Source organism: Odocoileus virginianus, chromosome 21 (genome assembly GCF_023699985.2).
Source record: "Odocoileus virginianus isolate 20LAN1187 ecotype Illinois chromosome 21, Ovbor_1.2, whole genome shotgun sequence".
Lineage (NCBI taxonomy): Eukaryota > Metazoa > Chordata > Mammalia > Artiodactyla > Cervidae > Odocoileus > Odocoileus virginianus.
This window is the reverse complement of record NC_069694.1, coordinates 27,730,867-27,755,079: the sequence shown is the minus strand read 5'-3', so window position 1 is coordinate 27,755,079 and position 24,213 is coordinate 27,730,867. Positions and strand designations below refer to the sequence as shown.

Here is a 24,213-nt window from a genome sequence, read left to right as displayed (position 1 = left end):
ACTTATATATCAAAAATTATGTGGGAAAACTTTTCAGAAGGAACTGAAAATGCTGCAGTTGTTCATTGAAAGCCAGGAGGAATAGAATAATCAGAAAATGTGTCAGGCTCCCTCTGTCCTTTCTCCACATGCTGATCTCCACACACTCCTGTTTGCATCCTTTCAATCTCACCTCCCAGATAATTTAAAACACTTTAGCACTGCATTAAAAAAAAAAAAAAGCCCTTCCTTCCTGGTCTGTTCCCTGCTACCACTCCCTTGTCATTTTTTCTAACTTTCCTTCTTAAACTTTATCCCAGCCTGTGCACGTTTTTCTTTCTCCCCGTAACACAACCCTACTTCTTTCCCAGGTAAACGTCAAGCTCAGATGTCATTTCCCATGGGATGTTTTATTCTGCCATTGCTTCAGTCTAAATGTCCCTTCCATTTAGTCCTATGCCATCCAATACTTACTTCTATTCTAATACCTATTACCCTATATTAGAACTCTTTGTTTTCTTCCCTTTCTTCATCATTAGGCTGAATTCTTTGAGGGTAGGGGCTAGGTCTCTTTCCTAAATAATCCTCACAGCACAGTAGGCATTTGGTAAGGTGTGGAATGCATGAATGACATACTTAAAATGGAGAAGTTATCTCATTCCTGAACCTTATCTTAGTGCTTGAGTGTACACCCTTCCAAAATGATGAATCATGGAAAGAATAAAAATGCACTGCGTTACTAAGAGAAATGAAGCCTTCAAATTTCTAAAATTACAACCAAAGTGGGCAGGTGGGCCCAGCACCATTGTATGAAGATCTTATTCAGTCAGTTCTAGCAAGCTAGGATGGCACAGCTGAGAAAGTATGACAGTGGTACTTGAAGTAAGAAACAATGATAATGTAAGAACGTCCAAGTCTATGAGTTTTTGTGGGTCCTGCCAAGAACGTCTTTACACTGTGATATTTCCCTGATGCTAAACTTAGGAACTAAAGAGCCCCTTGATGAGGGTGAAAGAGGAGAGTGAAAAAGCTGGCTTAAAACTCAACATTTAGAAAACTAAGATCAAAAACTAGCAAACAAACAAAGATCATGGAATCTGGTTCCATCTCTTCATGGCAGATCCATGGGGAAAAAGTGGAAACAGTGACAGATTTTATTTTCTTGGGCTCCAGAATCACTGCAGACAATGACTCCAGTCATGAAATTAAAAGACACTTGCTCCTTGGAAGAAAAACTATGGCAAATCTAGACAGCATATTCAAAAGCAGAGACATCACTTTGATGAGGGTAAGAGGAGAAGGGAGTGGCAGAGGATAAGATGGCTGGTTGGCATCACTGACTCAATGGACGTGAGTTTGAGCAAACTCCAGGAGATAATGAAGGACAGGGGAGCCTGGAGAGCTGCAGTTAATGGGTCACAGAGTCAGACCTGACTTAGTGACTGAATAACAACAAAACATAGTGAGAAGCTTGTCTACTGCCAAAGCCTAAAACCAAGTTCATTGAAGAGAATCCCCGCCTCAAGGTTTCAATTTAGAAAGTCAGAGAATAGTAGAATTGGGTTTTCTAATAGTAAAACCTCTTATTTTCAAGGTCATGCAGTTTATTAGGTGTTAATCCAGAAATTGTTCCAAGCTATACCCCATGGGGCTTCCCCAGCGACTCAGCAGGTAAAGAATCCTCCTGCAATGCAGGAGACACAAGAGAGGGGAGTTCGATCCCTGGGTTGGGAAGATCCCCTGGAGGAGGGCATGGCAACCCATGCCACTCCAGTATTCTTGCCTGGAGAATCCCATGGACAGAGGATCCTGGTGGGCTATAGTCCATATGGTCACAAAAGAGTCAGACACGACTGAAGTGGCTGAACATATACTCCATAGGTCACTGTGCGGTTTTTGAGGACACGGCCTAGGTAGTTTTACTCAGTCATGCACATACACAGCACCTGTCACTATCCTGCCACAGTGGGCACTCAGCTTGCTGAATGAAGGGAGAAATGAATAAATGTGCTATACCAGAGGGGTGTAGATGAAAGGGGAGGGCACTGTCATTTCTCCAAAGATGGAAAGCTTTAGAATCTGGGGAAAAAGTAAATATTTACTTTGAAAATAAACTTATCAAAGTAAAGGCAAAAAACTTTTAGATGTCACAAAGATCTATGTTAAGTTGCTAAATCAGCTGTTACTATTTCAGAGGATGATGGAAACTTATTTTCTGAAATGTTGGCTTGTCTGTGTAAGAGTGGTCAAAGCAAAATGGTCCAGTCTGGAGTTGCCTGAATCCTGACCTCCTTACCTGGAAAACTGAGCAAGTTATTTGGCCCAGTTATTTAACAGATGAGTTTTGTCATTTGTAAAATGGGGATGATTATACCACTTGGGTTGTTGAGAGACATTGAATAGTTAATACACAACCTACGAAGTAATTTGTATCCCATTTTCTGCCGCTATTTCCTATTTCTCTAGGTGTCATTTTGCCTTTCACTGTGGCAGGAAACATCTCTGTTTTTTCTCCATCCACTTCTGTGCTTTTTTCCCTCTCACTACCTTTCTGCTTTTTTTTCTTTTTTTACTATCTCCCTCCCTAACCAATTTCTTCTTTTTTTTTTTTTCCCTTTGGTCATATGAGGAATGTTAGTTCCCTTACCAAGGATGCATTCCTCTCCCTATGCAGTGGAAGCACGGGGTCTTAACCACCAGATGGCCAGGAAAGTGCCCATTTCTTCTTAACATTCTCATAGTTTTTATCACTCACTTAAAAAATGACTGATGGCTATGAACTTCAGTAAATTCCTAGAATAAGAAAGTTAATAATGACTATTAAAACACTATTTTCTTTTCCCCAAACTAATTTCTCATCTCTGCCGTGTTTATGCATACTTTTTTTATATTTGAAGATCAGTGAATATGTTCATTCTAATTTAGCTCTGATTTTCTTCATTTAACGTAATTTTATACTGAAAGGGTCAGGATATGTTCTTCCCCAATATGGCCCTTTGGCATGAGGATTAATTTGAGCTGAATGCAATTAAGAATCAACAGATGCAGAAAGAAGCCTTCTCAGCGTTTCCCTTATCTGATTAAAAAGCAGAAACTTCTGAGAAATGAGGCTGTCATAAATTCCCTCTTCAGGATGGGCTTATTCCTAAGAGAGAGATAAAACTAAATATACTGTAAATCTTTCTGGGAGTTTCATGGCCATGAAGACAGAAAAAACAACTTGCATTTTCACAAACAAATATTATATCAAACTTTATCTCCAATTCATTCTCCTAAAAATCCATTTGTCTTTCCTACAGAAACTTACTTGTTTTTTCCATAGAAGCTTTTTCTGCATTTCCCTCCTTCTCCTACTAAGTTAGGTACATAAGCTTCTATCTTTAACCAGTTAGCTACTAGCTACTTCCCTATGAATAAGCCCTTTTTTTCTCTTTTGTCTTTTGTCAGCATAATTCAGAGGTCTGCAGGGACTAAACCTAAGAGGGCAGAGCAAACATTTTTCCTCTCATATGCCATGATCAGTTTAGATTGTAAACTTATTATTAATTTTTGTGACTATTGTTCATATACTACAGTTTGTCACATTTCTCTCTCGTGGGGCACAGTGATTGATTCTGATTTTTACTACTCTTTAAATATATCCTTCCTTTATGACACTTTCCCTTGCCTTCTCTATTTCATAGATATATACAAACATACACATGTGTAATTATGTAAATATATAAAATTTGCTGAATTTGTTGTCTAAATCTTCAGTTTTTGAGTCATCAGGCAGTGCTTCCCTCTTGAGAGTCTCTCTTTATAGAGGTGATCAAGGCACCAGTCATAAACTATTGTACCTAGATTTCTTAAACTCTAGATATTTATTAACAACCATACAAACATAGGAGGCAGTAAAGAGAGGTGGGGTTGGTTGGTACAGTAAAAATGATTGCTTTGATTTGAGTTTCCCTCTTCTCTCCTAGAGCTTCTGTGCTGCCAGTTCAGCACATAAATAACATGTATGAAGAGTTTACAAGAAAAGTCTGTCAGGATTACTGCTTTTCTGCTGTGGTGTTTGGCTTTTAAAATTTAGAATTTTAAAAGCACCATGGAAGCAGATTTGGTGTTTCAAAGTTCTGTCATAAGGGTGATTTTAAGTAATGTTCATAGCCTCTGTTTATGTTATCATATGGTTTATAATTATGATTATAAGTCTTGGTTAAATGATTACCATGTGAATAGCACCATACTATGGGACTACAAAAGTCTAAAACAGGGCCTTTAACTCTGGAGGAGCTTATAACTGGCAAAGTGAGAAACACAAACTATGAGTTCTGAGGTACTTGTACATAGTCATTGAGAGTCTTGATAATAAAAGTATGCATCATAGGATTTTTGACTCTTTATAAACAATACTGTCTTGAGTTTGCTTCTAAACCTTAAAGAAAATTTGGAGCAACTTTTCCATACCCTGGAACAAAGGAATGGATCATCATAAATTTTCATGGATGCATTCTGGAGAATTCTGAAGACTCCATCATAAACCAACACAGGTTGGAAAACAAAACAAGTTTGGCATAATATCAAAGGTCCTTCCACCATTTTCAAGTAACTGACCTACTTGTAACCTACTTGTGACCCACTGCTGTCTGTTATAGCCTCTCAGAGCACTGAGGAATGCTTCAAGTCAAGGAAAAAACAAGACTGGCAAAATATTTGCCTGGGGACCATCTTCTCAACCTCCCCACCTCGATAATTTGGATTAGCTTCCTCTCTACTCCATGCCATGGATTCTGATTAAAAAAAAATCTTCTCTACCTGAAGGACTTCATTGTTCTTTGAGTTAGACAGTGAAGCTGGCTGTTTGAAGCCTTTCTCACTTTCCCTATTCCAAAATTTTCATTATCTACTCAAACAAAATTGGGAATTAAACTCTATGTACATTTAAGGGATATACTTTTTTTTTTTTTTTTTTTTGGCCAGGAAAAAGATGTGTTTTAATTTAGAAAATAAATTCCTTCATTTTTTTTTTCCATTTATTTTTATTAGTTGGAGGCTAATTACTTTACATCATTACAGTAGTTTTTGTCATACATTGAAATGAATTAGCCATGGATTTACATGTATTCCCCATCCCATTCCCCCCTCCCACCTCCCTCTCCACCCGATCCCTCTGGGTCTTCCCAGTGCACCAGGCTCGAGCACTTGTCTCATGCACCCAACCTGGGCTGGTGATCTGTTTCACCCTAGATAATATACATGTTTCAATGCTGTTCTCTTGAAACATCCCACCCTCGCCTTCTCCCAGAGTCCACAAGTCTGTCCTATACATCTGAGTCTCTTTTTCTGTTTTGCATATAGGGTTATCGTTACCATCTTTCTAAAGTCCATATATATGTGTTAGTATACTGTAATGGTCTTTATCTTTCTGTCTTACTTCGCTCTGTATAATGGGCTCCAGTTTCATCCATCTCATTAGAACTGATTCAAATGAATTCTTTTCAATGGCTGAGTAATATTCCATGGTGTATATGTACCACAGCTTCCTCATCCATTCGTCTGCTGATGGGCATCTGGGTTGCTTCCATGTCCTGGCTATTATAAACAGTGCTGCGATGAACATTTGGGTGCACGTGTCTCTTTCAGATCTGGTTTCCTTGGTGTGTATGCCCAGAAGTGGGATTGCTGGGTCATATGGCAGTTCTATTTCCAGCTTTTTAAGAAATCTCCACACTGTTTTCCATAGTGGCTGTACTAATTTGCATTCCCACCAACAGTGTAAGAGGGTTCCCTTTTCTCCACACCCTCTCCAGCATTTATTGCTTGTAGACTTTTGGATAGCAGCCATCCTGACTGGCGTATAATGGTACCTCATTGTGGTTTTGATTTGCATTTCTCTGATAATGAGTGATGTTGAGCATCTTTTCATGTGTTTGTTAGCCATCTGTATGTCTTCCTTGGAGAAATGTCTGTTGAGTTCTTTGGCCCATTTTTTGATTGGGTCATTTATTTTTCTGGAGTTGAGCTGGAGGAGTTGCTTGTATATTTTTGAGGTTAATCCTTTGTCTGTTGCTTCGTTTGCTATTATTTTCTCCCAATCTGAGGGCTGTCTTTTCACCTTGCTTATAGTTTCCTTTGTTGTGCAAAAGCTTTTAAGTTTCATTAGGTCCCATTTGTTTATTTTTGCTTTTATTTCTAAAATTCTGGGATGTGGGTCATAGAGGATCCTGCTGTGATTTATGTCGGAGAGTGTTTTGCCTATGTTCTCCTCTAGGAGTTTTATAGTTTCTGGTCTTACATTTAGATCTTTAATCCATTTTGAGTTTATTTTTGTGTATGGTGTTAGAATGTGTTCTAGTTTCATTCTTTTACAGGTGCTTGACCAGTTTTCCCAGCACCACTTGTTAAAGAGGTTATCTTTTTTCCATTGTAGGGATATACATATTTTTGAAAGATAAAGGAGGCCTCCAAGAATTAGATAGGATTTTTGCTACAACTCTTCACTTGGACACAATGCTTCCTTTATAAGAAATAAGGGATCGTCACTGGTTGTTTGCCTTTGTAAAGAAATAGCTGGGGATTTCACAGAAGTTCCTAGGAATGATTAGCTTATTACCAGTTGCTTGGAAAATAGGTGATCTGGGACAAGATAATATGCATTGTTAGATAGTGTGCCCAAGTCAATAGAAGGGATTCCATTCAAAAAGCTGCCTTCCCCTGTATTTTATCTTATTTAATAATTTTAAACCAAAGGTGTTCAAATATTATTTCATAGAACCTAGTGAGTCCTTAAACATTTTGTTCTGACTTTTTGTTTGTGGATTGGTGGATATCTTTGATTTAGAAAATACACAAATATATTTTTGTGACAATTTGTGAATTGATTAATATATTTTATCAAGTTCCTACTTGTATACTAGGTACAACCCTAGGGACAAAGGCTCTATCAATGAACAAAGCAAATAAAAATTCATACCCTCATAGAGCTTATATTCTAATGGAATCAGAAATATAGGTATAATAAGTAAGGAAATTCCATAATATGTTAGATGGTAATAAGTGCTATTAACAAAAATAAGATATGGCAGATCGAATGCTAGTAGGAGGAAGGAATTGCAATTTTTTGTTGGTCAGGGTAGGCCTCATGAGAAGTTACCATTTGAGGAAAAACTTGAAGGAAGTGAAAGAATGAGCTAAATAGATGAATAGGGGAAGGACTGCCCAGAGCAGCTAGGGCACTGGCCAGGAAGTGGGTCAGTGTGTGTATATTTGAGCTATAACAGGGAGATATGTCTTGCTACATTACAATTAGTAAAGGGGAATGTGAGGTCAGAGTAGGGGTGGAAGATACATATTGTAAAGGTGTTTGGCTTTTACTCTTAAGAGAAATAGGAAAATAGATGAATACATGGTGGGAAGTATTTAAACAATAGAGGTCTGTTCAAAAGAGTATCTCTACTTCCTAATCCTATACTTCCCAGACATTGCTGCCATTTGGGGTCATATCTTTCTAAAGGATTTTCTCCATGATTACATGCATAGATGGGTACACATAGAAATACACAATTTTGTTTTGTGAGGATATGTATGTGTGTCTCTGTCTACATGTGTGCATTTTAACATAAAAAAAAGGTCACTCAGTCGTGTCTGACTCTTTGCGACCCCATGGACTATATAGTCCATGGAATTCTCCAGGCCAGAATACTGGAGTGGGTAGCCATTCCCTTCTCCAGGGGATCTTCCCATCCCAGGTACTGAACCCAGGTCTCCCGCATTGCAGGTGGATTCTTTACCAGCTGAGCCAGCAGGGAAGCCCAGTGAACTTATATTCACTGGGGAGGTAGGAGACAGTGGACCTCTGGGCGGGACACAGTTTCCCGGGTGGTGCAGTGCTAAAGAACCCTCCTGCAATGCAGGAGATGCAGGACACGTGGGTTCAATCCCTGGGTCAGGAAGATCTCCTGGAGAAGGAAATGGCAACCCATCCCAGTATTCTTGCCTAGGAAAGCCCATGGAAAGAGGAGTCTGGCAGGCTATAGTCCATGAGGTGACGAAGAGTTAGCCACAACCCACAACCAAGTGAGCACACACACAGGGCCAGACATCAGGTGTTTGTCAAGCAGAGTAAAATTCAAGCTTTGTTCTCGCCCAGACACTCCAAGGACAAAGCTAGTGGCAAAAGCAGAGCTCTGCTAAAGTAAAGAGATAGGTGCCCACTCCTGAGGTCAAGGAAGACATCCCTGTCTACACATGCACAGGAAGGCTTCTTGGAGGTCTAAAAAGCGAGGGGTCCCCACCCCATAATAAGTGTGGACATGCATCCATAAGCCTCTGCAGTGGGATCTATCTTAGAAAAATATTGTGTTCCCCAAGGATCCTCTTGGAGAGGGTCCTAGGACCAATCAGATGTGAAGAAAGAAACAAGATGATTGGTCAAATATATACAAAGACCAGGAAGGACTGCCCTATGTAAGGGATTTAAATCACCTTCTTACTGTGCTCCTCCTCACTCAGGATGCCTGGACTCCTCTCCGGGTGTGTATCTCTGCCTAGTTTCTGATTTACTGCACTCCTTGTGAGAGAGGATGCCCATGCCCTTTCTCTCTGGATGTGTATCTCTGCCCTGCTTTTGGCATAAATTAACAAACATTTTTTTCAGTGTGCTTTCCCATACATTGTGTTGTATCTCTAATAATAATCTTTGTACGTGTTTTTACAGCTTTGCCTTCTTGAAGCATTCTTGCTTTCAAATCAGGGAAAAGCAAAGGGCCATTTTGCTTCTGACCTCTAGCCTCTGGCAGTCTAGTGGCTAGGATTCCTAGTTTTCATCCAGGTTACCCAGGTTCAATTCTTGGGCACGGAATTAAGTCTCTTCAGGACCACTCACTGCTCTTCCTCCAAGATCAATATGACTTGTGTTAATTAGCAACTTGTGTTTTATAATTGACGTGTCTTGGAGACCTTTCTGTGTCAGGATAGCACACATATTTCTATTTCATTCTTTTTAAACTGTTACATAATATTCTATTGTACACATATGCTACATTTTTTTTAACCATACCTTTATTGGTAAGTGTGTGTGTGTGCACTCAGTCACTTGGTCATGTCTGACTCTTTGTGACCCCATGGTCTGTAGCCCACCAGGCTCCTCTGTCCATGGCATTTTCCCAGCAAAAATTCGGGAGTATTTAAGTTCTAATTTCCCTCGTTCCTTCTTTGCTTTTCATGTTGAATTACTACTGCCTTAATATTACATTGAATAACATAAAATTACGTGTTGCATGAAACATGGGAGGAAACTTAAAAAGTAAATTTGTGTTACCTTCTCTCAGAAAAGCAGTGTTTCCTAAATTAGAATCATTTAGACTTACCTTAATGGAAACAAAGGCTTCATCTACTTCTTCAGCAAGGACTTGTGTAATGTTTGTTTTCTGGAATAAATGACAGTTCTGAGAGTTTGAGCCCAGTTATCCTGAGCTTTGCCTCCCTGGGGGCTCAGGTGGTAAAGAATCCACCTGCAATGCGGGGACCCAGGTTCAATCCCTGGGGCGGGAAGATCCCCTGGAGAAGGGAGTGGCAACCCACTCCAGTATCCTTGCCTAGGATATCCCACGGACAGAGGAGCCTGGCAGGCTACAGTCCATGGGGTCGCACAGAGTCGGACACAACTGAGCGACTAACACTTTGACACTTCAACTTGCTATGAGTTCACTCAGTCACCTTAACTTAGTCGACCATGGGTCTTTATCAGTAGGGAGTGAGGATCCATCATCCACAATCTGCAACTTCTTTTCTGGGCACTCTTTTTACCAACTACTTATGTGCAGGCTGCACCAGTGTGATATTTAGCTAACTCTGTTGTTAGCTCATGTTGTGTAAGTCTTAACTACCCAACCTTGATGTCAGCACCTGAAGGACAGGACGGTATCTTACATTCATTCTCATCATGTTGAACTGATCTCTAGAATCATGGTTATTTAGTTTTAACACATGTTTTCATTATCCTTAAAATTATATTTACCAAGTAAGTTTTAATTGATTCGGAACAAATCTTGGGATAAAATTTCTTCCATCTCTATGGATGTGTTGGCATTTCTTTTAAGTTTATCATGTTGTACTGGTCTGCTTTTACCCCGAGACTTTGCTTATATACAGACAATTCCACTTGTTAACTTAATACACACATGCAGGATACAGGTACCTCTGCTTTGTCCATGCTTAGGAAAAGTGTGAAAGTGTTAGGTGCTCAGTTGTGTCCGACTTTTTGCAAAACCAAGGGCTGTAGCCCACCAGGCTCCTTGTCCAGGGAATGCTCCAGGGAATGGGTTGCCATTCTCTTCTCCAGGAGATCTTCCTGACCCAGGGATTGAACCCAGGTCTTTCACATTGCAGGCAGATTCTTTACCATCTCTTTACCATCTGAACCACCAGGGAAGCCCATGCTTACATCACAGCAAAAGGATCAACTGTGCAATGACTAGAAAATTACCACACAGAATCGCGGTAATATCATATAAATAATTTTGCACATTTATGTTTATGATAAAGAATAGGATGAGAGGAATAGGAATCCTCTCTGGTATGCAGTGGGTGTCAGTAAATGCTAGTTCCTCTCCTTTCCCTTCAACAGGAAATAATTAGCCTTATTTAAAAGGGAGAACACAGATAAAAGTTCAAATATATCCATATATGATAGAAATTTTATTCCAAGGTTTGTTCCAAACCTTTTTCCTAGCTTGAATAAAGAGTAATCTCACACATATTTCACATGTGTGAAGATTTGTTTTGTATGGCTAAAATGCAAATAATTTAAAAGAGCTATCCGTGTTATTCTTGGTGTTACGTATTTTCTATTGAGGGGAACTTAAAGTGCAACTACTACCATGAAGGAAGAGGGATCCCGTCATTAAAAAGTGATCCTCGTATTGAAGAAAAACCCTACAGGAGTTATTTCTTGACCATTAGAGTTTCTATTCGGGTTGATAACAAAGTTTCAAAACTGGATAGTGGTGATAGTTATACAACACTGACAATGTAATTAATGCCACTATATCAAATACTTAAAAGTGGCTAAAATGGCAAATTTTATGTTATATGTATTTAGCCATAGTAAAAATGATTAAAAAAGAAATAGAATTTCTTAACAACATCCAGATTTCTTAAACTTTAATTTCATTTCAATAAATATTTATTGACTGCCTGACCTGTGCTTAGGTATGCACCATAGAGACGAAAATTAGAACTTGATTCCAAAGAGGACTTCTGGCGAGGCTGATTTAGTAATCAGCATTTCAAGTATCTCTTAATATTGTTATGTCAACTCTAAGGAATGCATTATTGTTACCGCCAGTTTATATTGAGAAGGCTTGGATTTAAAAAAAGAAAAAAACTTGTCACGGCTGGTAAAGAATGGAGCCAGAAGCTCTTAGTAGATGTCATATTTTGTCACTTGACATGCATCATATTTTCAGAATATGAAATGCCTATTTAATACAGCCTTAACTTCCTATTATATTTCTGGGTTATTAAAGAGAACATTAGAAGGATGGCGTGTTCCAAATAAAACTCTTCTCTTCAAATCCCTAGTGGGCTTTTGCAATGAAACCTAACACTGTCTGTGCTTGGTTCCTTTCACTTCCTTTCCAAATTAGTGTTATCTTCCTGCTTGCACTCTTTTGCTAGAAGACAGAGCTTGTAAAAGAAGACCCCATTATGTCAGACCTAGCAGAAGACAGGAAGTTTACACAGAGGAAAACTATTTGCTCAGATTGCTTTAGTCCTTATTAAAGTTGCCGTTAGTGTCGGAGATACTGTCGTTGGGATTCTACTGCACAAAAAGAAGGATATCTCTGACACGTGACTCTTTCCTTTTCCCATCTCCTTGCCAGGAACACCAGAAAAGGATCCCAGGCTGGTTAGAAGCACTAGGTTGCCAGTTTGAATCCCAGTGATGGAGAAGGAACTGTGGTTAATAACCAGCTAACAGTGGAGAAAAAAGGAATTCAAGGAGATATGAGAACTGGACATTTTCCCAAGACTAGCTTATTTGGAAAGCCTCAGTCTTTCTGGTAGTTGCAGGGGGCTGATAAGGTTCCTCTCTGATACTTTCTCTTGTGCCTTGAGAGCTGGCAGGAAGGGAAGCTCCTGGACTTTTAATAGATGTGGCTCTTGCTTGAAGTTTCTATGAGAAAGTGGACGAGAGTCAAAATCTCTGTATCCCCACTGCCTCTCTACCGAGGTTTGGGCTGTTTTCCTTTCAACATCACAGATCATAACTGAGGTGAGTTGTCTGTTTTTGTTTTCAAATGTTCGTACTGAGTGGAGAAATCTTCATTCTTTTTCGGTATGTGCTTTAATGAGCGTGTCATTTTAAAATGGTACTTCTCAAACTTGAGTGTGCATATGAACCTGGAAATCTTGTTTAAAAGCAACAGAATTCAGTGGATCTAGGGTGGCTTGAAATTCTGCATTTCTGAGAAGTGCCCGGATGACCTCAGTGCTGCTAGCCCATGAAACAGAGTAATAACAGCTTAAAACCTTCTAGGTTTATTGCTTTGTGGGGCAAGGGGTTGGGAGATGTTGACAGAATAAAGGTGTTTGGATGAGCACATGATTTGTGTAGAGCGCCTGGAAGGAAAATCATACACTGTCAGTACCCAGATTGCCTTGCTTTGATGGACTAGCTCAGAGTTTTGGGGGTTGTGTTAAATAGTTCCTAGATGTGGTAAGCCATGTCACCCCAAGTGAGAGAGAATGTTGGTCTGCTCCTTAGATTGCATGTACCACTTTGAGCAGAGCCAGAAATACTTTTGCAGTTTGGGGAATAGTGTGCATATCATGCCTTAACTGGGATAACTAGTGGTCACTTGAATATTTCAGCTTTGATTGAAAATTATGCATCTAGAAAAATAACTGATGACTTCCTCCCCCCATTTGGAGGTTAAGGTTGTGAGGCATATGAATCTATGATATGATTTAAAGTCAATTTGAGTAAGGAATATAATTGATAATGTTTTATCATTTTGTGAGAGTGGTCCTCTTTAAATTGAATAGCTCCCTGCCCTAAATGGTACATATTTATCTGAAAGTTGCTTTTAATCCAAAAGTGCCAAGCCAAGAGGGAAAAAAATAAATAATAGGAAGTGTGCCTTGCTGAGGGTAGAAAACAGTAATGGGAGAAAAACAGGGAAAGAAAGGAAGGTGATGGCCACGGAAGTCAAGTTTGCAAAATGAATAAAAGAAACCCCAGCCTGAAAATAGGATTCTTTTTTCCACATGCATGGGAGTTTTTCTAGAGTGGTAGCTTGTGTCTTCCTCGGATAGAGAAATGTGCTTAAGATAGAATAGGCAAATTAAAAATTGTGTTGTTTTAAAGTACATGATGAAACTATTTGTCATCGAGTCAAGGATAGTCAGTGGAATCAAAGGTCAGTGGCATGAACAGAGCTGGTGAGGCCCAGGATGAATCCATTTAAACCATCTCAGACAGAGGGGAATTGCTTCTGTTTGAAATAAGCTTCAAATAACTTTCCTTTCTATTATAGAGTATAACAGAGGTGTTATGTTAAAGTTTAACAACCTATATGGCACAAACACTCACCAGTCAGAACAGTAGCTATGGTAAACAGCCCATGTAATGGCAAACCACTTGTAGGCTGTAAGAACTACATGGGGTTGAACATCAGCCTAAGCTAGGTTTTCATGAACTTTTATTGGGGGGAGAAATTGTAAAGCTACAAATGAATTCAGAGATATATAACCTGTAACATATATTCAGAGTTCAGAGACATATATTCCTACCAGCATCTGTCAGCACTTTAACCCCATTCTCTCCGGTGAGGCCACTTCCCTGTCTTTCCAAGCCCAGAGCAACCTTTCATTCTGGCTGTGTATCTCCTGCAACCTTCACTAAAGAAAGTAGGGTTCTCTTAAGTCATTGTAGGTGACTCAAAAGTCCTATCCATTCCCTGAGTAGAGGGAAAATGCCTATACTGTTTGGTAAAGAGATACTGCAGAAAATGAAATGATCACCACGCTATCCTTCCATACAAAGCATTGTCACATACTTTACCTTATTTGATTTTTCACAACTATCATGGGGATATGTCATGTCAAGGGGATTTTTGTTTTTACCTGTCATGGAGGAAAGTGAAGCCCTTGTTAAGCAGTTTGTGAGAAGGCATACAGCTGGTTAGTGGATGTAATGAAATTAAACTCACTTGTTTGCTGTAAGTTCAGGTTTATCAGGTGCCTCGTTAGCGCAGTAGGTAGCGCGTCAGTCTCATAAGCCCAGGTTCATCGTGTACATTTATTCATCTTCCCAAGCATCCTCTCAAGACCTATGACAGCCCTTGTTGTCCTCTACTAGAGTTCATTTGCTTTCCTTGTCAAAATTTGAAACCTGTCGGGAGCCGCCGGGATGCACCCAATCCGTGACAAGGCCACGGGACGAGAGAGGAGCCTGCAAGGCAGCTCTTCCCCTCGGGGTCACCCTGGGGACCCAGTTTGTCCCCTTTCTCTTTCTGTCTTACTGTTATTGTGCTTTCTACTAAATCTTGGAAATGTAATATATAGTAATCTGGCCTCCCCAGAATAGCCCAAGCCGAGGGCATGGCTGTGGGCAGAAATAAGGAAAAGGCCACAGGCATAGTTTGGCTGCTTGCTTAGAAGATTATAATGTTCTCTATTAGAAAAGAGTGGAGGCATTTAGATTCAGAAATAGATATACTGCTTCACTTTACTTGCTCTTTGGTCAAGAGGGTTTTCATTGTTGCTATTTCAGTGCTGCTATTTTTCCACTGTTTCCATTCCCTTAATAAACATAGAATATTACTGGTATTTTTGTAGAGTTAGGAAATGTGTTGCATAGGATTTCAATAGAAGATTTATATTAACCAGCCTCACTGCCATTATTTCACTATTAAAATATTAGGCCATTGAGGCAAGAAGACTATGTACGGGACATTCAAGGAAAAAACCCTGTAATCGAGATTGTTCCAGATGAAGTCATTGGAAAAGACATGAGGGGAAATGTTGATGGAAGTATGAAACCAACATCTGATGTAACATGGGGTGATGGTAAGGGGGAGGCAAGAAAAGCAATTCTATATAATCTGAGCTGTTAAAAAATAAACAGAGAGAGCTCTTGCATTGCAATCAGAGTCTGTGCACTTCTTTTCGCCGATGCCACTCATCCCTTGGTGTTCCTGGACCCGCTGGGGCTGGACCCCGGTAGAAACCTTTAAGCATTAAAAAGAATCCTGTTTCTACTTGTTTTGTCAAAATTTTTAGTGTGTTTGTCACAACCTTTGTATCCATTAAAACCTTTAGTCCCCCGGGGTAAACATTTTAGAGGAGAGCCTCTAAACTTTATTTTGACTGAAAATTACCTGGGGTGTTTGCTAAAACTCAGATTTCTGGGTCCTAACTTGAGAGATCTGATTCAGTAGGTCAAGGACCAGGTCTAAGAATTCACATGCCTAATAGCTGCCAGGTGATTTTAATGCTACCATCCAGAGACCATGCTTTTAGACTACAGGCATAGCCTCAGTCAGTATCTTAAAATAACTTATTTATGGTTTAGATTCCACATATGTGATATCATATAGTATTTGTCTTTCTCTTTCTGACTTATTTCACTTAGTATAATAATTTCTAGGTTCATCTGTGTAGCTGCAAATGACATTATTTCATTATTTTTTATGGTTGAGTAGTAGTCCATGGTATATATGTACCACATCTTCTTTATGTCTTCATCTGGACATTTAGGTTGTTCCCATGTCTTGGCTATTGTGAATAGTGCTGCCAGGGGTGCATGTTTCTTTTTGGATTATAGTTTTGTCTGGATATATGCCTAAGAGTGTCCGACTCTTTGTGACCCCATGAACTGTAGCCCGCCACGATCCTCTTTCCGTGGGATTTCCCAGACAAGAATACTGGAGTGGGTTACCATTTCCTTCTCCAGCAGATCTTCCTGACCCAGGGGTCAAACCCTCACCTCTTACGTCTCTTGCATGGGCAGGCAGGTTCTTTCCCACTAGCGCCACCTGGGGAACCCCAGTGATGGGGGCTGTCAAAGAAAATCAGATGATCAAGAGGATATATCAGTAAATGTCAGGAAGCCTTCTTCTCCAGGTATCCCATCAATGGGTCCATATACAAAGTAGCCATGGCAGCATAGAAGAAGGTGTGAGCAAATAATAAGTTTTTCACTTCCATAAGTGGCTACTGCTGTTGTTCAGTTGCTAAGTTGTGTCTGACTCTTGGTGACCCCATGGACTATAGCCCACTGGGCTCCTCTGTTCATGGGATTTTCCAGGCAAGAATACTGGAGTGGGTAGCCATTCCCCTCTCCAGGGATCTTCCCAACCTAGGGATCAAACCCAGTTCTTCCACATTGCAGGCAGATTCTTTACTGGCTGAGCCACCAGGGAAACCTACAGCGTGGGGTATATGCCTTAGGCCAGCAGCCAGTAGAGTACAGAGCCAGAATGTGTGGCTGTGGGGACCACTGAGAGGAATCATTCCTCCATCCACACTGGCTGCCAAGGTGCTTCTCTCACATGCTAGACTTACTGCTGCCTCCATTTCCTTTGCCTAAATGCTTTCCTCTGCTCTATTTAAAATTGCAAAACCTTCTTTTGCCTTCTAGAATACCACTTCCTTTACCATGTGCCTCTCTCCAGGACTTCTCACCTCTAACATACTGTACTATATAGATCGAGTTACTGTTTATTATCTGTCTTCTTCCAAGACCAGGGTTCTGTTTCGTTCACTGCTCTATCCTCAGTATCTAAGATTGTGCCTGAAACATATCGTTGTTGGTGTCTAATTGCTAAGTAGTATCCGACTCTTTCGTGACTCCATGGACTATAGCCTGCCAGGCTTCTCTGTCCATGGGATTTTGCAGGCAAGAGTACTGGAGTGGATTACCAATTCCTTCTCCAGGGGATCTTTCTGACTAGGGTTCAAACCCATGTCTCCTGCATTGGCAGGCAGATTCTTACCACTGAGCCAACTGGGAAGCCTGCTCCTGAAACATAGTAGGTGTTCAATACATATTTCTAGACCAACTACATGAATACCATTAACGTTCTTGGAGAGGAGTAAACAAATGTCTCTAGTGTCTCTAGAGAAGTCCAAGGTAGGCAGAGATCAGCATGCTGGAAAAACCACACATGTGTATACTGATTCACTGAGCGGTAAGACAGAAGTAGTGTTGGAGACATTAATAGTGTCTCAGTTCAGTTCAGTTCATTTCAGTCACTCAGTCGTGTCCGACTCTGCAACCCCATGAACCGCAGCATGCCAGGCCTCCCTGTCTATCACCAACTCCCAGAGTTCACCCAAACCCATGTCCATCGAGCCGGTGATGGCATCCAACCATCTCATCCTGTGTCGTCCCCTTCTCCTCCTGCCCTCAATCTTTCCCAGCATCACGGTCTTTGCAAATGAGTCAGCTCTTTGCATCAGGTGGCCAAAGCATTGGAGTTTCAGCTTCAACATCAGTCCTTCCAATGAACACCTAGGACTGATCTCCTTTAGGATGGACTGGTTGGATCTCCTTGCAGTCCAAGGGACTCTCAAGAGTCTTCTCCAACACCACAGTTCAAAAGCATCAATTCTTTGGCACTCAGCTTTCTTTAGAGTCCACCTCTCACATCCATACATGACCACTGGAAAAACCATAGCCTTGACTAGACGGACCTTTGTTGGGAAAGTAATGTCTCTGCTTTTTAATATGCTGTCTAGGTTGGTCATAACTTTCCTTCCAAAGCGTAAGCGTCTTTTAATTTCATGGCTGCAATCACCATCTGCAGTGATTTTGGAGCCCAGAAACATAAAGTCAGCCACTGTTTCCACTGTTTCCCCATCTATTTCCCATGAAGTAATGGGACCGGATGCCATGATCTTAGTGTCTTAGTGTCTCAGTTACTGATAAATGGGAAAAGAGGTCACAGAGTCCAAAGATAGCAGCAGCCATGGAAAGTAGCCAGTGATAAAGTCTGGTGATGTGAAACTCAAAGCTGAAATTTGGGAGAAATGAGTAAATGATCTACTCTGGGATGTTGACATTTTGCAGTGGTTTCTTCTTTCAAAATAAGCAAGATCAGAATGTGAAATTCTCCATCATAACGTCATGGAAAGCACTTTTACTTCTGTTAATGACTTTTTATGCTTTAATCACAAGAGGGCACCAGAGTCTAGCAAAAGATCACTTTTTTTTTTTCTTCATCTAAAGCTGCGTGCATGCTCTGTTGCTCATTCGTGTCAGACACTTTGCAACCCCATGGACTATATTATAGCATGCCAGGCTCCTGTCCATGGGGATTCTCCAGGCAAGAATACTGGAGTGGGCTGCCATTTCCTACTCCAGGCTATCTTCCCGATCCAGGGATAGAACCTGCATCTCCTGTGTCTCCTGCATTGGCAAGCAGATTCTTTACCACTGAGTCACCTGGGAATACCCTGTCTAAAGCTTTTTGTTGCTGTTCTGTTGCTAAGTCTGACTTTTGGCAACCCCATGGACTGCAGTAGGGCAGGCTCTTCCAACCTTCACTATCTTCCGGAGTTTGCTTGAATTCATGTCCATTAAGTTGGTGATGTTGATATCTCAACCTCTGTCGCCACCTTCTGCTTTTGTCTTCAGTCTTTACCAGTATCAGGGTCTTTTTTAATGAAGTCGGCTCTTCACATTAAGTGACCTTTAATGGAGCTTTAGTTTCAGCATCAGTCCTTCCAATGAATATTCATTGAAGAAGGGGTGCAATTAATAATTCAGTTCAGTTCAGTTCAGTCCAGTCGCTCAGTCGTGTCTGACTCTTTGCGACCCCATGAATCGCAGCATGCCAGGCCTCCCTATCACCAACTCCTGGAGTTTACTCAAACTCATGCCCATCGAGTCAGTGATGCCATCCAGCCATCTCATTCTCTGTGGTCCCCTTCTCCTCCTGCCCCTAATCCCTCCCAGCATCAGGGTCTTTTCCAATGAGTCAACTCTTCGCATGAGGTGGCCAAAGTACTGGAGTTTCAGCTTCAGCATCAGTCCTTCCAATGAACACCCAGGACTGATCTCCTTTAGGATGGACTGTTTGGATCTCCTTGCAGTCCGCCATATTTGTAAACAGGGACTTTTCCTATGCAAACTGGGACATAAGCCCTGTACAATGTGAGCATGACCAATTTAATTATGGGCTAGCTCTACACTAAAGGCTCTCATTCCCAAAATCACTACAAATGCTTATGACACACTAACAGATTAGAAAGAAAAGTGACCAAACTTGCTTTTATCTTGAAGCAAAGATCAAAAAAAGGTTTTCTGCTGTATCCTACTTCCCTAATTATCTTTAGTGCCTATCCTATTTTTCTCCTTAGTGTGATCTTAGTTTGATTATACCCTCAAGTAAGAGAATTGTTTTATCCAAAATCATCTCAGTCATTTGAAAGTGGTCTAAAGTGTTCTCTAAATTCTCACAGTTCTTTTCTGCATATCTCTTATCTTCTATACTATATATTAATTATTTATATACTTGTTTTATTTATTCCTTTGAACATGACTCACATGCTGAGGATGTGAAAAAATAGGTTTTGAAAATGGCTCTTTTTTCCTTCTAGTTTTATTGAGATATAATTGATATAACTTAGCACTGTATAAGTTTGAAGTATATAGCATAATGACTTGGTTTACCTACATCATGAAGTGATTATCACAATAAGTTTAGTCAGTATCCATCATCTCACTTAAGTAGAAAATTAAAAGAGTCCTGTTACTAGCATAAATTCAAAGTATGGTTGAAAGGAGATTGTGTTGATAACAAAAGATGCTCCTATGAGTCTTATCACTCAATAAATTACAAGAGTTTTAGGGGACTTCCCTGGTGGCGGGCCAGTAGTTAAGACTCAACACTTCTAATGCAGAGGACACTGATCAGGGAATTAAGATCCCATGCACCATGCAGTATACCAAAAACTTAAAAAAGTAAAGAGTTTTAGAAGCTGTGTTGAGAACCAAGGGCAAAGACCAAATATGTATTTCTTACTGTATTTCTTACGTCGCTCTTGAAAACATACCATCAGCTACTACTAGCCAGCCACCATAGAATTTGAGGATGGGGGTAGTTGCCTGAGAAACCAACCATGGGATTAGAGGGTTGAACTTTCAGTCTCAACCTCCAGGAGGATAGAAAGCTGAAAGTTGGGTTAATCAGTAACTGTTGACCGTTGATTTAATCGATCATGCCTACGTAATGGAACTTCCCTAAAACCCCCTAATTTAAGAGAGAGTTCAGAGAGTTCCAAGGTTGGTGTACACATCAAGGTGCTGAGAGGTGGGGGTGCAGCCAGAGACTGCACGGAACTCTATGCTGCTTCTTCCATCTTGGCCCTATGGATCTCTTCTATTTGGCTGTTCCTGAGTTGTATCCTTTATAGTAAACCAGTAAGGAAACCATTTTCCCAATTTCTGTGAGTTGTTCTAGCAAATTATCACACTTGAGGAGGAATCGTGGGATCACCTGATTTGTGGCTGGAAACCTGGGACTTGCGACTGGTGAACTGGGGCAGTTTTGTAGGATTCTTACTCTGTATTCAGTTCAGTTCAATTCAGTTGCTCAGTGGTGTCCGACTCTTTGTGACCCCATGGACTGCAGAACACCAGGCCTCCCTGTCCATCACCAACTCCTGGAATCCACCCAAACCCATGTCCATTGAGTCAGTGATGCCATCCAACCATCTCATCCTCTGTCTCCCCCTTTTCCTCCTACCTTCAATCTTTTCCAGCATCAGAGTCTTTTTTAATGAGTCAGTTCTTCACATCAGGTGATCAAAATATTGGAGTTTCAGCTTCCGCATCAGTCCTTCCAATGAACACCCAGGACTGATCTCCTTTAGGATGGACTGGTTGGATCTCCTTGCAGTCCAAAGGACTCTCAAGAGTTTTCTCCAACACCACAGTTCAAAAGCATCAATTCTTTGGCGCTCAGCTTTCTTTATAGTCCAACTCTCACATCCATACATGACTACTGGAAAAACCAAAGCTGTGACTAGACAGACCTTTGTTGGCAAAGTAATGTCTCTGCTTCTTAATATGCTGTCTAGGTTGGTCATAACTTTCCATCCAAGGAGTAAGCGTCTTTTAATTTCATGGCTGCAGTCACCATCTGCAATGATTTTCGAACCCCCCCCCCCCAAATAAAGTATATTGTTTCACCTATCTGCCATGAAGTGATGGGACCAGAGCCATGAATTTAGTTTTTTGAATGTTGAGCTTTAAGCGAACCTTTTTCACTCTCCTCTTTCACTTTCATCAAGAGGCTCTTTAGTTCTTCTTCACTTTCTGCCATAAGGGTGGTGTCATTGGCATATCTGAGGTTATTGATATATCTCCCGACAATCTTGATTCCAGCTTGTGCTTCATCCAGTCCAGCGTTTCTCATGATGTACTCTGCATATAAGTTAAATAAGCATGGTGACAATATACAGCCTTGATGTACACCTTTCCCAACTTGGAACCAGTCTGTTGTTCCATGTCCAGTTCTAACTGTTGCTTCCTGACCTGCATAGAGATTTCTCAGGAGGCAGGTCGGGTGGCTTGGTATTCCCATCTCTTTAAGAATATTCCACAATTTGTTGTGATCCATACAGTCAAAGGCTTTAGAATAGCCAATAAAGGAGAAGTAGATGTTTTTCTGGAACTGTCTTGCTTTTTCTATGAGCCAACAGATGTTGGCAATTTGATCTCCGGTCCCTCTGCCTTTTCTAAGTCCAGCTTGAACATCTGGAAGTTCTCTGTTTATGTACTGTTGAAGCCTGGCTTGGAGAATTTTGAGCATTACTGTGCTAGCATGTGAGATGAGTGCAATTGTGCGGTAGTTTGAGCATTCTTTGGCATTGCCTTTCTTTGGGATTGGAATGAAAACTGACCTTTTCCAGTCCTGTGGCTGCTGCTGAGTTTGCCAAATTTTCTGCCATATTGAGGGTAGCACTTTCACAGCATCATCTTTTAGGATTTGAAATAGCTCAACTGGAATTTCATTACCTTCACTAGCTTTGTTCGTAGTGATGCTTCCTAAAGCCCACTTGACTTCACATTCCAGGATGTCTGGCTCTAGGTGAGTGATCACACCATCATGATTATCTGGGTCATGAAGATCTTGTTTGTACAGTTCTTCTATGTATTTTTGCCACCTCTTCTTAGTATCTTCTGATTCTGTTAGGTCCATACCATCTCTGTCCTTTATTGTGCCCATCTTTGCATGAAATGTTCCCTTGGTATCTCTGATTTTCCTGAAGAGATCTCTAGTATTTCCCATTCTATTGTTTTCCTCGATTTCTTTGCATTGATCGCTGAGGAAGGCTTTCTTATCTCTCCTTGCTATTCTTTGGAACTCTGCACTCAGATGAATATATCTTTCGTTTTCTCCTTTTCCTTTTGCTTCTCTTCTTTTCACAGCTATTTGTAAGGCCTCGTCAGACAACCATTTTGCCTTTTTTGCATTTCTTTTTCTTGGGGATGATCTTGATCACTGCCTCCTGTACAATGTCGCAAATTCTGTCCATAGTTCTTCAGGCCCTCTGTCTACCAGTTATAATCCCTTGAATCTATTCATCATCTCCAGTGTATAATCATAAGGGATTTGATTTAGGTCATACCTGAATGGCCTAGTGGTTTTTCCCTACTTTCTTCAATTTAGGTCTGAATTTTGCAATACGTAATTCACTATCTGAGCCACAGTCGGCTCTTGGTTTTGTTTTTGCTCACTGTATAGAGGTTCTCCATCTTCGATTGCAAAGAATATAATCAGTCTGATTTTGGTATTGACGGTCTGGTGATTTCCATGTGTAGAGTCATCTCTTATGTTCTTGGAAGAGGGTGTTTACCATGAAAAGTGCATTCTCTTGGGTTTATTCATTCAAAATTGTACATAATATGGCCTCCATTTCAGGTATGCAGGGCTGGTTCAACCTTTGAACTGATTTTTTGTAATCTGTCACATTGACAGGCCAAAGGGAAACAAAATACATGATAATATCAAAAGATGATTAAAAAAAATTGCTGAAATGCAATATGGATTCTTGATTAAGGACTCTTATCAAACCAGGACTAGAGGAGGACTCCCTCAACTTGATAAAGAAATCTACAAAAAGCCTACAGTCAACTTCATACTTTTAGTAAGATAACAGCTTTCTCACCAAGATCAGGAACAAGGCAAGGATGATCTCTCGCAACACTTTCAAGATCACACTGGAAGTCCTAGCAATGCAATAAGACAAGAAGTCATGGCATTTAGGAAGGGATAAGACTGTTTTGGGTTGCAAATCACAAAATTGTCTATGTAGAAAATTCAAACAAACAATAGCAACAACAACACAACGAAAATTCCTAGAACTAGTAAATGATATAGCAAGGTTGCAGGACAATGTTAATATACAGACTTCAACCACTTTCCTATATACTAGCTGTGAACATTAAAGACATAGTGCCATTTACATTAGATCCCCAAAAGTGAACTTGTTGTTGTTTTACTCTCAAAGTCATGTCCAACTCTTGAGACTCCTTGGACTATAGCCCTCCAGGCTCCTCTGTCCATGGGATTTCCCAGGCAAGGATAGTGAAGATATCCTTCTCCAGGTTATCTTCCTGACCCAGGGTTTGAACCCACGTCTCTTGCACTTCCTGCACTGGCAGGTGGATTCTTTACCGTGGCACCACTTGGGAATCTTTGTAGATTACCCAGAAATACTTACTTTGTTTTTCTCCAGAAAGCCCTAAAGCAGCAGCTGGACCAAAAGTATTTCTATTCCTGAAAAGAGAATATAACTGAATAAAGATAATTACATATTTCCTTAATCACTTTGCAGAGCTTCTATTTTTCTATCATTTTCTTCTCTTCAAGTAGGAAAGGATTGTTTGTTTCTGAAAGGGCCAACATACTCTACCTAGAAAGAACTCAAGCAAGGCAGTCCTGTGCTGCTAGAATAACAGGTATTGATTATATTTTCTCAGTGTACCATTTGGGTACAAAGAATGATTTTGCTATAGATGGTCAGTAATCAGCAGTGTGAGCATAAAGTTGTTCACCCACAGTTGCCACATGTATCATGCATATGTAGTAGTTTTGTACATCTTCAGTACCCTTTAGGTTCTGGATCTGTTAGCCTCTTTGGTAGAACAAGAAAGTGACATTTTATATTATTTGTTCTGCTGCCTACAAGTAAAGGGGGTGATTGACAGTGTTTTGAAGGAATAGAGGA

General features: G+C 40.5%; 1 protein-coding gene across 2 annotated transcripts in view; it reads left to right on the top strand.

Moving 5' to 3' along the window:
• Positions 1 to 24,213, top strand: part of ABCG2 (ATP binding cassette subfamily G member 2 (JR blood group)) — a 132,428-nt gene that overhangs the window by 1,360 nt on the left and 106,855 nt on the right. Inside the window, exon 1 of one of the 2 annotated variants that reach the window (XM_070452121.1) lies at positions 20,274 to 20,398. The exons of the other annotated variant lie outside the window; for it this stretch is intronic. The gene's annotated coding sequence lies outside the window, so the exon portion shown is untranslated. Of the gene's footprint in view, positions 1 to 20,273; positions 20,399 to 24,213 lie in introns of those variants that run through there. 2 annotated transcript variants of the gene reach the window in all.